We start from the raw sequence: 19219 nt of genomic DNA on the forward strand, positions 1-19219 counted from the left end.
AAGTGGAATTAACCCTTTAAACAAATAGAAATTGGAGAGTAATTTTCTAAAATATTGATAAACAATCAACAAAAATTTTTTATGGCTAGCACTAAAGAGTTTCAAATCATAAACATGCATATAACTTTAGCAGAATATGATATAGGAATCAAAGTTGAACATATGGACGAATTAGTTAATTTAAATATCCATATAATTACTCCTTATGAACTATAAGAAGAAGATATGAATATAGAATCTTTTCATACTACACTTCCGCTTACTCTGTAATTGGGAACATGAATAACAGAGAGAATATTAATACTCAAACCTGTATGTATACATATATGTATGTATATGTCTGTATGTATGCATGTATGTATATATATGCATGTATGCATGTTCCTTTATAATGGGCAATCATCATTTCCTACAATAAAAAAAGAGCCACTGAGAATCTACGATGCATATATAAAATTAGAAACGAGCATCTGGTACCAAATTCAACATCTTAACCAAACTGATCCCTCCGAAAGGGTTTGAGCTCAAATACACACACACATATACATAGACACACATATATGCAAATGTATGTGGTTGTACGTGCATTTGTTTATACATAGACACACATATATATATGTACATACATATATGCATATACATGTGTATATATGTAAGGACAAATGCGAGATTTTGATTTAAGGGGGTGAACAGTCGAGCAAGGAACAACAAAGAAAAAATCATAACAAATGGAGTACACTAATTTAAAATGAAAGTTCAATAAACGATAACTTAAGATAAAAATTTAGAATAATATTAATTCACAACGTAATAATCGTAAAAAAATTCAAAATCATTCACTTACAATAAGTACAACTGCGTAAAAAATTAGTGATTATCAACTAGAATATAGGAGGACTTGTAAAGGAAAAAATAGACTTGCTTTTAAGAAGAGTGGAATTTGATATGAGTTCAATGAACCTAGAAAAAGATTAGAGATTGATGCTTGATTGATCAAAATTCGCTAGCTGGCTTTTGAATAATATTTCTATCGTTCTTTTTTTTAAAAAAAAAATTTAAGTCCGTATAAATAGAGTTCCAGCCATTTTTGAATTGCCTTTAATTCATCATTTGTTTCCTATTTGTATAATGTTATTCTAAATTTAGCTAATAGAAGAAACTAAGAGTTTGTTTTTAGGAATTTTACATGAAGAGAAATTAATATTTTCTAAGGTTATATTTAAAACTACAGTGCCTATAGAGGCACTCATTAAAAAGAGTCTTAAGTGTTAGTTTTTTTAGGAAAAGTATAGGGAATTTGGGAAAGTGTTATAACAAGGGGTGCAATAAATGTGAGTGTGTATTTATATAGCAACTTAGGTATGATTTAGACTTAAGATAATTGTATATTATAAGGAAACTAGAGTTGATTTATTATGGGTTACTTCTATTAATTAGAGCTAGTTGATTGTCATGCTTTTTTCAAGGAGAAAATTAAAGGATATAAAAAACATAACTGCCCCAGGGGGCACAAAGTGATAGATGTTTAATTCAAAGCTAATACCCTATAAGGAATTTTTTAGAAAGTTTGACCGAGATTGCCCGCCTCTCTGTGCCCGTTGTCGTACTAATGAGTTTAGAAATATTAAGTTGCTTAGTTCAACTGCAATCCATCCCTTCATTGCCCACAGTTCAGCTACAGTATTTGTAGCCTAGCCAATGTTTCTGCAAAAGCCACTAGTCCATTCTCCTTGGTGATTTCTAATAAGGCCTCCAGCCCCAGCTTTCCCTGCTTTGGCAAGAGAGGCCCCATCCATATTGAGTTTGAAAACATTTGGGGGTCGGGAAGTCTAGCTCACCTGAACTTGATGTTTAACAGAAACAAATCCTCTATTTGTTGGTCCCACCTTAAGGAATTCAGCAGCGGTAGCTATGGAAGCTTGAATTAAATTGCTTCTGTGAAGCTGAGATTCAAACGAGCTTCTATTTCTTTGGTTCCAAAGGATCCAGCAACCAAAGGCAATTAAAGACCCCCAGGGGATTTTTTAGAATTGACACTCAGAAGAGTTGAGACAAGCAGTCTTAAGCCAAGTGTTAGTGGACTGTCCTGGTTGGGGAGATAAGGATAGCCCTTGCCAAAGATGTGTAGCACGGGGACAATCCCATAAAACATGAAGAGAGTCCTCCTTCAACCAATCACAGAAACTATAGCTCTCCTCTTGTACAATTTTCCTGACCAAGAGGTTGTTTTTTTGTGGGAAGGATAACATTCCAGACCCATGGTAGCTCTAAATTCCTCACAGCTATTTTGCTGTCTACAGAGGCTCCGTCCTGGGCCCAGACACGTGGCAGCCCAGGAAGGCCAAGCTGGGCTTGGACCCCAGGCCCATGGAAACCATCCTGGGGCACACCGCCGCTAGGGCTTCAAGGGGTTCCATGGAACAATCCCGCAGAGGGCGGGAAGAATCTCCCTCAGTACGGGATTGAGACTATCCCGGGCAGGTTCCGAAACGTACGGAGGTCGGACTCTCAAACAGGTATAAACAATAACGCACACCAACTGCATAAGGTACGCGGACTACAGGCAAAACGCTCCCAACTGTTTTGCTCTTAATAAACTCCACTCACTGGAAAACTAACTTAAATGTCCGAGCGCCCTCGGGGACAACCTCGGGGCTCCCCTGTTAGTCACCCTAGAGTCCGCTTCTTGTTTGTTTTGCAGGGTTGGGATACGTTCTTCTCATTAACACGCCGATATCATCAGGTCAGATCGGTTCGGGGAAGCTTAGCGCTTCTTCAGTTGGCGCCGTCTGTGGGAACACAAAAAGTAAGTGCAGTTGTGTTAATGGCAAGAACGCGTTCCAAGCGAACCATGTAGACCACCGATCTCGGGACTGGCGAGGGGTCCCGGCGAAAGGAAACCGATGCGGCTCGGGACGCCGGAGGCTCAGCCCTCTCAGGAGAACGGAGACAGCAGATCCTTCAGTTCGTAACGAAGAACCTCCCCATGATGGAAGACATGATCCGACAGGCGAAGCAGGGGGCGAAGCAGGGGACGCGCAGACGTCTAAGGCGAAGGGGAAGGAGAAGGAATCACCTCTCGACCCCTCGGAGGATGAGTCACGGGACCAGCCCCCAGAAGAAAATGGCCACGGACTCCCCCTCGCCCACGGGCCTCGGTGGTCGGGGATAACGAGAGGTACTCCCGCGACCGGTCCGCTGGGAGCCGACCGAAAAATCCCTCTCCGCGAAAACCTTGGTGGCCTCCGACTGCGGAGTTGGGGCGATCCTTGGAGGGCGTGCCCAGCAGCTTGGAAAACCTCCTCACTACAGCAAACACCACCAGATTAGTAAATACATATCAGTAAAAGACAGATGGAAGCAATAGACTGTAGGAGCCTAGAGGCGGCATTACAAGTGTCGTAGTCGGTGGGGGAGGGCGCCACTTCTCCAGGGGACCTGGACAACGTCCCCATCAGCCCGGCCGCAGATATCTGCTCGGTGGAAAACCTGGCGGCGTAGAGTTTCACCTTGGAGCTCACCAGCTGGCTGAGAGCTTCGGAGTCCAAGTCCTCCGGGTAGGGGTCTGAGTCGACCTCCCCAACATTCCGCACATTGGGAGGAAAATGCGTGGATTTAACAAAGAAAAAGTCCCCTTTCCAGTTCTTTACGGAAGAAGGGACCCCGAAGAGCAGATCCTGGGTGCCCTTCCCACCCTGAACTTTGCTCATAGTTCAGCGGGAGAAGTAGTACCACCCAAGGAGGGAGAGTTTAAGGGTGTAAGAGGCTCGGAAGAGAGAGAGAGAGAATAAAGGATGGAGCAGATTTGACAGTAGATCAGAAATTCGATAATGATCCTGATCGAGTTGGGGTGGACTTGGGTGATCCTGAGCCCCCAATAGCTCAGGATCTCGGCCAGGGCTGAGGGGATGGGGAGCCGGAGCCCCGCGACCAGTTGCTCCCTATAGATGGCTACGAAGCCAGGGGAAGGTCGGCTGGCTCGGTCATTGGGTCCGGCAGTCCTCGGCTCGAAGGCCGGAGGAAGGGAGAAAGACCCGGCCAGCTTGGCCACTCCCTCGGGTGAGAGGGTGGCCTCTTGCTAGTCGGGATGACCGTAGTCAAATCCAGGATCATCCCCCTGCTCGGAAGCAGGGGTCCCCTCGGAGGAGTCCCTGTCTTTACCAGCTCCTCCCTGGGCTCCACCAGAAGAGTCATGTGGAGACTGGGGGGAGGGAACAGAAGTGGCCTGCTACTCAATGAGAGCGTCGAGTTCGGCCACCTCCTCCAACATTCGGGCAGAAGGAGAATGGGCAGATGGAGAACTCATGACGATTATGGGCTCGACCAGGTCGGGAATGTGGAAATTGGGATTAGAAGCAGAAGAGGAAGAAAGTGAAGGAGGGGAAGATGAAGATGAAGACGAAGAAGAAATGAGGATCTTAAGGGCTCTACGACGGGCCGGAGCCTGAGATGCGGTGGAGGTAACGCCGGACCGATCCGACATAAAAAGCGGAAGATGGAAAAAAGGAGAGCAGAGAAGGAAGGAAAAGGACTTACTAATGAACGGAATGGGAAAAGATGAAAGAATCGCCGGAATCTGGGCACTTGGGGCAGGAAGTTTTGCTGCTGGGATTTCTGGGAGTGAAAAAAGTACACGAAGAGAGGAAAATGGCAAATAGAGTGGGAGGAAATCTGGAAGCCCCTATTTATAGGGAAGGAAATGGGGGAAAACGGCTGCTTGAATTTGAACCATCCCCATGTGAACACATTTAAAGGCGGTACGGAGGCCGAAGAGACGCGACAACCAAAAGAACGCGAGCGCAGCTTTTCAGTGACAGCACTGTGCCGGAGGTGACCACTGCAGAGCAGGGCAACGCTGGGCTCCCACGTGGCAAAGGTATAGATTAGGTCTGCTTGGAAGCCCTACTTAATCTAGGGGGCTAGTGCAGAGACTCCGTCCTGGGCCCAGACACGTGGCGGCCCAGGGAGGCCAGAGTTAGGTTTGGACCCCAGGCCCATGGAAACCGTCTTGGGGCACACCGCCGCTAGGGCTCCAAGGGGCTCCATGGAATAATCCCGTAGAGGGCAGGAAGAATCCTCCTCAGTACGGGATTGAGACTATCCCGGGCAGGTCCCGAAACATACGGTCGGACTCTCAAGCAGGTATAAACAATAACGCACACCAACTGCATAAGGTATGCGAACTACAGGTAAAACGCTCCCAACTATTTTGCTCTTAGTAAACTCCACTCACCGGAAAACTAACTTGAACGTCAGAGCGCTCTCGGGGACAACCTCGGGGCTCCCCTGTTAGTCACCCTAGAGTCCGCTTCTTGTTTGTTTTGTAGGGTTGGGATACGTTCTTTTCATCAGCACGCCGAGCTCATCAGGTCAGCTCGGTCCGGGGAAGCTCAGCGTTTCTTCATTGTCCTTCCCCAATAGATTCACACTAGACTTCAAGGAAAATTCTCCCATAGGGTCTGGTTTCCAATTAAAAGTGTCATTCCAACACATAAAATGCTGTCTTGGAATAGCTTTAATTGTATCAACAACAAGATTAAGGAACTGAAAGGAAATGTATTGGAGATTCCAATATTCACCTTTCCTAAATAAGTTAGCAACTACCAAATTTTTTTCCCCAGGCTGTAATGGTCCACTGATAAGAGAACTCAAAGGTCCAAGACCAGTCCAATCCTCAAACCAAACTCTTGCACAATTCCCATTTCTGATAACCCATCTAATACCTCTAATAAAGAGATCCACTCCCATCTTAAGGCACTGTTTGTTAATAGAACCATGGCCTTTTTTAAAAGTTAAGTTTCTATTTACTAAAAGAAGCTTCTTCATCCACATATTTATAAGTTAGCACTTTGGCCCAAGGTTGTTCATGGTTCCTCTTAACCCTCCAACACAGACCCACCATTGCCGCTACACTAACATCAAAACATAGTTCTTAAAATGGGCTAGGCCGAGTTCTTAAAATTGACTGATTGAACTGCTGGGCCGAGTCGGATTTCCGGTGAATCGGCCATGAAACCGAGCCGAGTTCTAAAAATAGGCCGGGCCGAGTTCTTAAAATAGGCCGGGCCAAGTTCTTAAAATTGACCAGTTGAACTGCTGGGCCGGGCCGGGTTCTTAACAGCAGTTCAACCGGTCAACCCGGTGAACCGGCCATGAAACCGGGCCGAGTTCAATCGGTCAACCCGGTGAACCGGCCGAGCGGGGTTCTTAAAATGGGCCGGGCCGGGTTGAGTTCTTAAAATGGAGATTCGAACACATGACCTCATGCAAAGAAGTAGACTACCATTACCGCTAGACCAGTCAACTATTTGTTATTTATTTTGTTCTTATACTATATATTGGAGTCTTATTCTTATTTTATTTCTCCAAAAAAAAATTTATTTGGAATCTTTTAATAATATTTTTATTATTCCCTGAACTCTATAAATTATGAAATTGACTTAAAAATAATATATTACACAAATCATTTTAAAGGCAAATATTATTCTTAATAAACTTTTGCACTTAAAATTCATAAATAAACTAGATAATTACACTTAGATAAAATTTTATACTTGAAATTTGGTGGATTACCAATTAAATTTAGGTTGTTAATTTTTATAAAAATTAAGGAATCTATAATAAATTAAACTAACTGAATATTTATTATGGTATAAAAAATTATAAAACATAATATTTAAATATATCTAGTGACCCACCGATTGGACCACCCATCCACCGATTGAACCAGTAACCCGTTGACCTTTCTCTTTCATCGGGTTCCGTTTAATAACTATGATCACAAGTCTTCCTAGTATTAAAAGCAACTGTGACCATCGAGTCAGTTCTTTTCAATTTGCGAAATAATACATCAAAAACTATAAAACCATTGTATTGATTTTTTTTTATTTGAACTTTTTTATTTTATTAATGAAAGAGATATACACAATATTTTTCCTTACAGACGTCTAATTTTCCGAACTGAGGGCAAACCCAACTTGTCTAGAAAAATTGCCCCACGAGCTACCCTTGGGAGCATAGTGAAGCTGTCATAAATCTTGACTTGTTGGTGGGGATGAGATGTTCCGACATTGGATAAAGCGTCAGCAACTGTGTTAGCCTCTCGATAACAGTGTGATAAATGAGCAGGATCTTCCAAGAGCTTCAAAATCTGTCTGATTTCCCTTCGAATTTCCCATGGACATTGAATACGCTGCTGAATGATGTCAACTAAGAGCAATGAATCTGATTGAACCCTTATATTTCCGAAGCCCCTATTTTTACATGTTTGAAGACCAATAAGGAGGGCCCAAGTCTCTGCACGGAGAGATGTAGTTTGTCCAAGATAAGCCGAGAAAGCAATCACTGGTACGCCAAATGAATCTCGGAGAACTCCACCACCTCCACCCACTCCTGGATTACCTTTAGAACATCCATCCGTGTTGAGTATCAACCTCCCTGTCTCTTTTATTTCCCAGCGAACCAATTTATATGCAATTCTACCGATAGATACATGCGATCGATCATACAAATGATGAAAAGACTGCAATTGAAGTTCTTGTTTGAAATGAATCCCCACCATAGACTGTATTTCTGAGAAAATGTTCTTACAAATAGCAGATGATTGCATCTGGACACCCTCAAACATTGCTTTATTTCTTGCTTTCCAAATCTGCCAGCAAAGTACACTAGGTAGAATGCGGTCGATAAGTCGTCGTGTCTCAGAGTCATGTAAACGTAGCCACCATCCTACGATGCGAGGACGCAAAAAAGATCCTGGACACCTGAATCCACATAGGCTTCCAAAATAGTTCCAAACTACCGAGGCAATATGTCCGTTAGCAAATAGGTGCTCAATAGACTCCACAGATGCCGAGGAGCAGCAAAAACACTTTGAGGGAAGTTGGAAACCAAGCTTACCTAACCTATCTGGTAATGGTAGTCTTCTCAGAAACAATCTTAACATGAAGAATGAGACTTTCCAAGGAATCTGAGGATGCCAAATGTAAGTAAAAGCCATTGACTTGTGTCGGGTCTGCCTGACGTCCCCAAAAGCCGATTGGAGAGAGAACTTACCAGATGTCGTGGGCATCCAAAAGACTTCAACTTCACTCCCTTCCTCTGGTACCGGGTGTGCCAAAATGGAAGTAAGTTTCTCGCTTGGCATCGTCGAATGTAAGAGATTTATATTCCAATGACCATTGGTGATAAAATTTTGGAATGACAAATTTGGGATAACTTTTGCATGTAGAAATAACGCACCACTTCCCAACTAGTTGTCATACCAAAAATGACAAGCTCCATCCCATAACATTGAGAGCTCCACTTGTATACTTACGTTGATCATCCTTTTCCAGATTGCCGAGTCCGTTGTTCTGAGTTCGATCTGACAAGGATGAAGGCTTCCGCAATATTTTGCTTGCATGAACGATGCCCACAGGGATGATCCTGTTCGGAAATTCCACCAAAGCTTGCATGAAAAAGCTTGATATACGTCTCGTAGTCTCCAGAACCCGACTCCCCCTTCCTCAACCGGGTAACACAAGTGAGACCATCGTATCCAGTGGAATTTCGAGTCGTCGGTTGATGATCTCCACAGGAAGTTCGAGCAAGAACTTTCTATAATTTTGAACACCTTGGCCGGGATCACAGCAGCTGACATTAGATGCATTGGCATAGAAGCCAACACGTGCTTGATTAGAACTATTTTGCCTCCAAAGGAAAGCAGCCTTGATTTCCATGACAAAATCCTCCCTAGAATAGACTGACACACTTCTCCAAAATATGAAGATTTGCATCTTCCAGAATAAAGAGGGAATCCCAAATAACGTATCGGAAATGACTGCCAGGCAAACCTAGTGATACGTTCAATCACCCTTCGTCTTGCCGGTGGCGTCGATGGGTGGACCAAATAACAGCTTTTTTGCACATTTATGAGTTGCCCCGAACACCTTTGATTTGCCTGTAACACCTGCATGATTGCCTTCAGAGAAGAAGAGGATCCATTTGCGAATATAAGAACATCATCCGCAAATGCCAAGTGAGTAATAGCCGGACACCGATATGGAACTTTGAAACCCAGGAACCTCGATTGCATGGTGAGGTTATTCAGTCCTCTAGATAAAACCTCAGATCCTATAATGAATAATGCAGGAGATAATGGGTCTCCCTGACGAAGACCTCTCGAAGACTTGAAGAAACCGTAGGAGGAACCATTTATAATGATTGAAAACCAGACATTAGAGAGTAACCGCCATATAAGGTCAATAAATATTTCCCCGAATCCAAACCTCCTTAGAATATTAATAATATGACCCCATGACATCCGGTCATATGCCTTGGACATGTCTAGTTTCATTAAAACATTTCCACCTCTATTCTTTTTCCCCATGCTTGATACCATCTCTTGAGCTAGTAGAAAATTTTCAGTTATATTGCGGCCCTTCACAAAACCTGTCTGATGTGGGGAAATGATTTTTGGCAGTAAACAAGCCATCCTGTCTGTCAAAATTCGAGATAACACTTTATTGAAAAAATTGCATAGACTGATAGGCCAGAATTGAGAGAATTCCTGAGGATTTGGCGTCTTTGGAATTAGTATAATTGAAGTAGAAGTGATGAATCGTGGTAGCTCCGTCCCACAGAAGAAGCTCAGTACCGCATTGTAAACATCTTGAGCGATCACTTCCCAAGCAAATGTAAAAAATTTGCCTGTAAAACCGTCTGGGCCAGCTGCACTTTCTCCATCCATTAACTTTATGACTCCATATACCTCCTCAATTGAAGGTAATGCTTCCAGTTTTCCATTATCCTCTTCCGTAACCAAGTGCGGAATTAGATGAAGCATATCAGTAGATGATTCCAAAGAGCCCGTGAAAAGATCATTGAAATATGCCGATGCCTCACTTGCTATATCATCGTCCTTTTCCACCCACGCACCATTGGACTTTTTGATGCGGTGTATCATTCCTTGAGCTCTTCTCTGCCTTACTACCGCATGAAAATATCTTGTATTCCTATCTCCATGACGAAGCCATTTGACCCTGGCCTTCTGTCTCCAATACTGTTCTTCAATTGACATTGAATACCGCAATTCTGCTTGTGCCTTATTAAGCTCAATTTGACACTCTTCGGAATAATCGTGGTCTAGCAACTCCTCAGCTCGTTGAACCGCCATTTCTGAAGAACGGACAGCATCAAAAATATTCCCAAAATGTTGCTTGTTCCATGATTGAATAGCTCTCCTTGTTGCCAATAATTTAGAACACAATACGCGTAGCGGAGGCCCACCCACATCTTGTTTCCAAACATGGCGAATCACTTCCAAGAGATCTGGTTTGGAAGTCCAAACATTCAGAAATCGGAACGGCCGAGGTTTGTTATCTGACCGAGTTGCAAAAGAAACCTTCAAAGGTGCATGATCGGAGGGGTGTCTTGCCAAGTGAAGTACCGAAATGTCATTTGAAAAATCCAAACAAGATCCATTGACTAAAAATCTGTCCAACCTTTTTGAAATCCGAGCTCTACTCCGTCGATTATTAGACCATGTGAATTTAGATCCTGAAAAACCGACATCAAGGACCTCAGCTTCCTCCATAAAATTCATAAAATCCACTCCTTCCGCTATAGCAAATGGACGCCCCCCTCGCTTTTCATGTGCTGCTAATATAACGTTGAAATCACCTCCAATACACCAAGGAAGTAAAGAAGGCTTATCATGTAATAATGATGTCCATAACTCTTTACGCTCATCCACTGAGCACTTTGCATGAACAAAAGACATAATGATGGAACTTGGTAGTAATGGATTTTGAACATCTAGAGAAATATGTTGATCCGAACTACCAACGATCGAGCAAACAAAAGGATTATTATAGAAAACCCAAATATCGCTAGAGCAATTAACAAACACATAATCAAAAGATAGACGTAACCGAATGAGTTCGATTTTAGAAACGTCTAGTTTTGGCTCACAAATCACAACAAAATGAACATGATAAATCCGAACTAATTTAATCAATCTTCTTAAGTTTGGTGCTTTTGCTATCCCTCTAATATTCCAAAATAATCCATTAATCATAAGAAAGAACCTGGAATGAATTTTTGGATGATGTCTGTGACCTTAACTGTCTGTCAGATGGGGTTGGAGCCCGCATACCCTTTCTGTGCGGTTGTCGGAAGTCACCACCAGCCTCACCTATTTGATCAATGTTTAGGCCATTAATTGATGATTCCAGCAATTTTTCTTGTGGGACACCAATTCGGGGGGACAGATTTCCAGCATTAGTAGGCATTTGATTTGCTTCTACCAGCTGTTGTGTAGAAACTTCATCCTCCACCCCTCTCAATTCAACATAGAGATTCTCCAAAACATTATTGTCGGCCAGCAGCTGCAGTTCAACATTGGTTTTGTCGGCCAATTGCTCATGGTCACTCGTTGAGTTGTTGTGGGCCTGATTTGCTTGTGTAAATGTTGTAGCTTTGTCGGTCAGATTCTGTTGTGCCAATGTTAAAGCATTCTCATCCAGATGATGTTGTTCGGTGCTCAAAGGCTTCTCTTTGAGGACATGGGACCCTTCACTTTGACTGCCATGATGTTTCTCCAGTTGGTTTTCCATTGCTACATGTTCCCCATGCAAAACCATATTCATCACCTTACATGTCTCCATGTTTACGTTGACATCTGAAATTTCTAAATGGGTTACTACTCCTTCATTAGCAGGATCATCATCAATAATGCAGTGTTGCAGATTTTGTACTTCCTTTTGCACGACTAGCACGGCAGGTTCAGCAACCATGGCCTTTGCTGCTGAAGTTTTTATCCTATTTTTCACCGTAGCAGTGGTTGAAATTTCTTGTGAAGTAGCCTCGTTTATCACAGTTTCATTCGCAGTAGCAGCAACTCCAGTCACTATCATTTCATTTGCAATAACAGTGGATATATTCGCTGCCTCTTTATTCTCCAAATCAGTTTGATTAGTCCCAGGTTGATGAGTAATCATCTGATTTCTATCTATGTATGGGTTTTGCTGGTTATTCAGTTGCAGCCGAGACCCATCTTTTTTCAAATTCTTGTTGCAGTGCTCATGAGAATGTCCTAATCTTGAACAAAAAGAACAATACGAAGGAAGATTCTCTGTCTCAATACGTTGCCAAAAACCTGATTCCCCTTCGACAGCAACCCACACCCTTGGCACAACAAGCTTCGCAACATCTATCTCTACGCACACCTTGGCTACACTAGGACGAATCCCAGCAGCCGTTGCCGAATCTAGAAACAAAGGTCTTCCTACTGGAGACAGTATGGAAAACAAAGAATGTTTGTCAAAATAATGAATAGGTAGAGTTGGAAGATTTACCCAAACCGGAACTAGAGATGATTCTCTATGCACATGAAATTCCCTGGTCCATCGAAACACACGCATTGGATGTTTACCCAACTGCCAAATTCCTCTTGTCCAAATTCTATTGAAATCTGCTTCAGCTGTACATTTAATAAGGACATGCCTATAGTCCAGTAGTCCAATGGAGACTTGGTCTTTCAGATTTAAAGAGGCAAAAAACTTTCGAATATCTTCCAGAGAAGGTCGTCCATGAGAGAATTTGCCAACCAAAGTCCATCTAAATGGTGCTGCAAGTTTGTCCGCTTCTGTTCTGGAAAATATAACCGCCGCTTCACCCTTGTAAACAGAAGCCTGCCGAATCTGGATTGGAGATATTGCCGGCTGTGGGAAAAGCTGAGAAAAAGATTTTTTTTTTGTTGGGGAAAATTCTTGCCCCTCAGCCGATGGCTGAAGGGCTGCCATGAAACCTTACGATCACTAGTGGCGAGAAGAGAGAAGATAGAGAGGATCCTAAGAAGAGAGAGAGAACCATTGTATTGATTGTTCATGCTTATTAATAAGAATAAAAACAAACCATTTTGAAAGGTTTTATGCTAGATAAAATTATATATGTGTCCTCATGAAGGTAGCTTTAGTTGGGAAAACAAGGGAGAAGGAGTTGGTGAAAATGATTTTCATTTAAATCACAAAACACATTTTATGATAATTAATGGAAAGTTTTATTGATGTCAGCCTTTTAGGTTCGTTTTGTTACATATTAGTCAAATAAATTTGGAACAAGATTTTTTTATTACCATAACATGTCACTTTTTTAGATTGTTGTTTTTCTTAGGTAAATGTAACACTTTTATTAAAGAGTAAATCTGTTATATATTGACAGTATATACACTATCACGGTTGAATACATAACACATATGCAAAATTTGAGTTTTAAATTTAAATTCAAGTTATTAAACTAGCTAAAGAAATTCTGGCAGATCCAAACTAGCTGGAATGACGTTGATGAAAATGGTAGTGGAAACAGTGTCACATCGTTCCTGTTTTTCATCATGGAAAAAGAAAAGAAATTGAAGAATGAATAAACAAAGAAGGAAGAAATTTGGGAAATTAGATTTTGGTAAGAAAAGAAACATCAGAGATGATGAACCCACGATGCAATAATACAGTCTCAATATTCATCTCTATGAATTATGCCAAATGTATACCCCATTTAAAAGTTATAAAACTTCCGTTACTAATATGATGGAATTTCCCCATATTTTAAAAGAAACTTGAGAAAAAAAACTTAAGAGACAAAAAGATGTATTAAAGGGGAAAGATTTTATTTCTTTTGTCTTAATAGAGATAAACTCATTACATCATAGTATTTCATTTAGATTTTGGGTTGGAATGTGAAGAATAGAAGTAAATAATGTGTAATAAGTACTCTAAATTATAACAAAAATGAGTGAACAAGCTCTTAGTAATACCAAAAAAAAAAACTCTTAGTAATACGTTTCCTCTTAATGTTTTTCAGAAAAGAAAAATGAAAATAAGGACAACTAAGCTGCAAGTAGAAGTGGAAAACACTCCTAATTAGAACAGGAAAAGAAATCAAACCAGCACTCTTCGGAAATTTATTGTACTATGAGTTTTCCAGGTCGGCATCAAAACCCTCGTTTTTCCTACACAAAACCTAGGGTCTAAGAACAAAAGAAAACAACTTCCTTTATGTCGACCCTGTTGGATCTCCGTCCCGCTTCTCCACCATCTCCGACCGTGACCGGGAGGAGGAAGAAGTCCGTCCACCATGTTTCTTGTATCTATTTGCCTCATCGATCCCCCGCGGTGATGGTGCGGATGTCAAGTCCCTGCAACACCTCTCCTGTGGAGACTTCTCCCCCTCCGCCTACTCCTCCTAGAGCTGCAACGGTTAGTTTTGTCTCCATAAATTGTTACTTCTCTCCTTCACTTTAGCAACTCTTTATTGTTGTTTCCCATATGCCTGTGGTATTGGCAGAAAAAAGACACGGTTAATATTAGCAAAAAGAAGAAAGTTCTGGACCACCTGGGGGAGATATGCCATCTAATTGACAAGAGTAAGCAAGATATTGAGTCGCTGAACGAAGCTCTAGAACCCCAACCTCCTGGCTTCCCCGTCATCATGGCCAGCACTTTTGCTGTTTTCTTGGTATATTTACACACCTTGTTTATGTTTTTTTCTTTAATGGAATTAATCAAACTGTCTAAATGAGTTCATGGCATGATGGTGTTTGTCTTTGTGCGTTACCAGACAGTGCAGTGGTGGTGCAAAAAATAGCTCTGCTTGTGGCGCTTCCTCCCTTAAGGTGATTGCTTTAGATTCTACTATTTTATTTTGTCTTGGATTTTCACCCCTGTGAATTATTGCTACTAAATTGGTAGCAACTTACTAGGTTTTTTCTTTTTATTTATGGAATTAACCTAAAATTCATTGAGAACAAATGCATCAAAACTGGTGATCAAGATCTGGAATGATCTTGGTGATCAAGCTTAATCGAACTCAATGTATAATTTAACAACCATCGAGAAAATATTAGCTAGAAGTCTTGGGCACAATTTTTTTTTTTTGGATTTAAGGAGACTCTTAACCTTACAACGGGAAGCAAAAAGGGGGAGCACGCTTTATTATTAGTTTCAGGCTGAGATCAGGAGCCATTAATGCATGATTAACTTCTCCCTTTGACTAGCTGGATTAACTCATTTTTTGGATTTGTTCAAGGGTTTACCTTCTTTTCTTAACAATTATTAGCTTCCAGGTACTTTCGAGCATGCATCCACCAATGTCTTGTGTAGAAAGATGGCAGAAATTTGGTGCTTTATTTGCGTTTTCTGTCATATATCTCTTCCTTTGGAAGGTTCAATTGGTTCTACTGCTGGCTCACTTTGAAACTATTAGTGTTACAAGTTAACTGGGGCCTCACGCTTGGCATGAGGTTGCCCAAATTTCTTCCCAATTTATGTAAACAGTTTGATGTTTGGTTGGTACTTATGGGTATATATTTATCACTACGGAAAACCCAAAAGCTGGCATCTGGACCTTAGGACAAACACTTGATAAAACACTTACAAAGTAAACTTGTAAAAATTTTGCGTAATAATTGTCAGTCTATATTCTATAATGCTGATATGATAGCCCAATATCATAAGAACCAAACCAGCAAAACAATACAGCAACAGGCAAAATGTGTGAAAAGATCCGTCAAACAGTTGATGTAGATTAGATTATCAAACAGCTCATTCATAACCTGCCTGTAAAAAGGGCAAGTTTACATGTACTGCTATAAGAATTTTTTCCCCTAAGTAAATTAGTCGTGTGGTAATGTGAACGGCGTGAAATTTTTCTACAACAATGATTTTTTTCCCTTACAAGAATGATGTTCACCATTTTTGCGAAATCTACTCTTCTTAGCTTTTGTTAGAATGGTTGAATGGTTGTTGTATTTATTGATGGTTGGTTCAGCGTTTGACAAAGTCCTCAGTAGCTTTTCCGGTGAAATCTAGACAAGCATATTTAGGGTTCACTTGATAAAACTAAAATTTAAATTCATTAAGTTATTAAATTGTAAATATTGAAATTCTAATATTTGAGCACATTCAGCATTAAATGATAAATAAATAGCTTATTGTGAATCCATTAAGTTATTGTGTGAATAACTTATCATGAATCCATTAAATTATTGAAATGTAAATATTGAAATCTTAACATTTGAACACATTTTGCAATATATGAATAGGTTATCCATTATTTTTTGAAGTACATTTTGTCTACAAATTTGGACCCATTTAATTAACTAAGATATTCTATTTTTCGGTTATCAAACATATTTGAATATATTAGGATCTTGACCCATAAATTTAAGTGTTGAATTTGATTATCAAATAGAATCTTATTAGTACTATAGACGTACGTAGTATGGCCTACGCTAATTCAAATACAAGCTTCAACCTTCTGACTTTATTGAACTCATAAGCCACACCGTCCAAAACACAAAATTCAGCAGAGAAAAATTTCAGCAATAAAGCTTCATTTTCCATGCATCAAGGTAGATAAACAAACCCAAAATTAAAAAACATCTTATAATTTAATGCTGATAGTATATGATGTAGGCACGTATTGCACACTGCGCCCTGTGAGTGTGAGAGCGGGATTCAAGGGAGGATTGAGGTGAGCGCAGTTGTTGTAGAATCAGACCAAACCGGGAGAAATAAAGCCAAAAGAGAGGGGAAAGAAGAGGAGGAAGGCGGCAGTTCCGACGAGACTTGAATGAGGAGGACATGGCGGTGGTAGCTTTGGGAGAGGTAACGAGAGAAAATCATGATTGGCAGCGGGAAAGGATTACTGTCTCTTCTCCACCTCAAGTACAAATCTCCAGATTGTTTTGCTGCAACTGCAAGTGCTTATTCTATTGTAATCTGGTAGTAAATGGGACTACACATTTCCCGGTAGCAGCTGCCAAATATAAATAGTATTAGTTATATATATACTTATAGAGTTTATCATTTTATTAAGCAAATTTTTGTCGATGAAAATCTTACAAGGTTTTCTAAATCATTGTATGTGAACATGATGTAGAAGGAAAATCTAATCATTGCGTTTCTCATTCTAAGAAGAAGACTAAAATTGTTAATTGAGAATGTTAGTTAATAAATGCAAAATTATAGAACTAAGTGTAAGGAATCATAGGAACATGCACAATAGAAAATTTAGAACTTTTGATTGCTTTAGCAGATCGTTGTTTGATTAATACTATATAAATCGGTGGAGATGATATAGATGATGGCTAAGAGATCCAAATAGCCGCACTCATTTCTGGTCTATAACGTTGATCCTCACGAACCTCCTTAATTAGAACCTCCGATGTTAAATTACTTTAAATTATATTAGCGCTAGTTATTGTCAAAACACTTTACACAAATTGTATAACAAAAACCCTGAAATAAATAAGAGATGTGATTTCTTCCTTATTTTCTTGGACGAATTTTTGGATATTTTTCTCTCGAGATTTTTTACAAAAATCTCACAAATTAATTTATGTGTCAAGTAGTCTTACTAATAAAAATTTAATGAGTAGTCTATATCCTTATGGAAACCTAAAACTAGTTTTTAGGATTTAATTTCCTTATTCTAATATAACTCTTATATTTGCAAGACTTAAACTTATTTGCACCATAAGTCACTCACTAATTAAACTTTAAGTTATAAAAACTTATCTTTCAAATCCCTACTTAAAATTCTTTTTATCCAACTAAAAAAATTCTTAATGTATGTGACTCATTAGATTCTCATACATGTTAACAATAAGTATAAGTCATAATTCTTAATAAATAAGAATTAGATGAATTAAAACTCCTTTTAATTTATTATTTATTCCACTATTGAATCAACTCATTCTTATAGATTAAAATTGGCATCTAACAATGCATCATGACCACCCACTTAAGAAAAATCAAGTAGATGATTTCATCTTTTAGTGAGCATTTACCATGTAATTAATATCGTTTTATCACACTTATCTCACATTAATTTTGGAATAAGTTGTGACTATTTCATTGTGTGATTAATGCTAATTTGTTATACCAAAATATAACTCCAATAAAGAAGTACTTAGATACACTTTCTAGAACTCTTCCACTTAATACTAAGAATTCCAAGTTATGCTTCTAGTGGTCAAACATGAGATAATTCATCTTTCATAGGAGGTGGTAAATCCTTATAGATTTTTCACCATCTTTCCATACTTCAAGTATATTCATATGCTAATGATGTAATCATTCCGTGCTACTGCAACAATCATACAGCAAATAAAATATAACTATCCATATTATTATGATAACCTTAAATTTAAGGATCACTTAATTATACAAAGTCACTTAGAGATTAATTTTTTGGCAGTCAAAGGATATCTCTATGTAGATTTAGTAAATTTGATCATGTTATCAAGCACCCATATACTAATTTAATTATATCATAGACTATAGTAGATGACATGTATTGCTTCTTATATAGAAGTGATATAATATATGCTAGTTTGACCGTGTTAACTATGCCTTATCTTATTCATATTTAGACTAGAGAAGTTTAAAAGTAATCCTTATCTATGATTGCATGAATTTCATCATCATAATTCTTATATTTGCATTGATTAGGGTTACTCTAAGGGCTCTCTTATATAAATATAAATATATAAACAATCAATACGATAAAAATGTCATTTATTATAACATAAATAATTCAAGTGCATATTAAACTTTAAAAGTTGATTGACTTTAAAAGATAAATTCATTATTGTTTTATAACAAACCATGATGGTACAGCCATTCTCAAAAGTTTATCCACTAAATAAAAATCTGGTAGTTATTATCAAAATATAAATAGCAACAGTTAATAGCCACCAAGCGAGCTTCACAGACTTCTATCTCATCCTCCAGTCAAGCTTCTAATTGAAAAATTTTTGAAATGATATAATGAGCTTTTAAGCTCAGTAAGAAACCATTTTATTTATGTATTTACTTAATTTAGGTTTGATAAGCTTTCAAAAGTTTTAATTATGACTAATATATTCTAAATTTGAAACATTAAAAAATTATTTTTACATGAAATAAGCCACAAGTATCAATCATCTACGGAAATAAGAAAATTTAGCAATATTCACATAACATTTATCAAGATCAAACATAAGGGATAAATGTTACCGAATAATCAAAACCATCCTTATATCCCTTGATTTCGTTGCATGCATGACTCTGAAATTACTTCATCACACCGATTACTAATAGTCTAATAAGGCACAGAAAGCAAGATATTCGGTATATCGCCAAATTATTCACTTTCGAACAAGATTAAGGTTCCGTTTGATAAAACTGAATCTGAATTC

The sequence above is a fragment of the Coffea arabica genome, chromosome 4c, assembly GCF_036785885.1.
Source record: "Coffea arabica cultivar ET-39 chromosome 4c, Coffea Arabica ET-39 HiFi, whole genome shotgun sequence".
NCBI classification, from domain to species: Eukaryota; Viridiplantae; Streptophyta; class Magnoliopsida; order Gentianales; family Rubiaceae; genus Coffea; species Coffea arabica.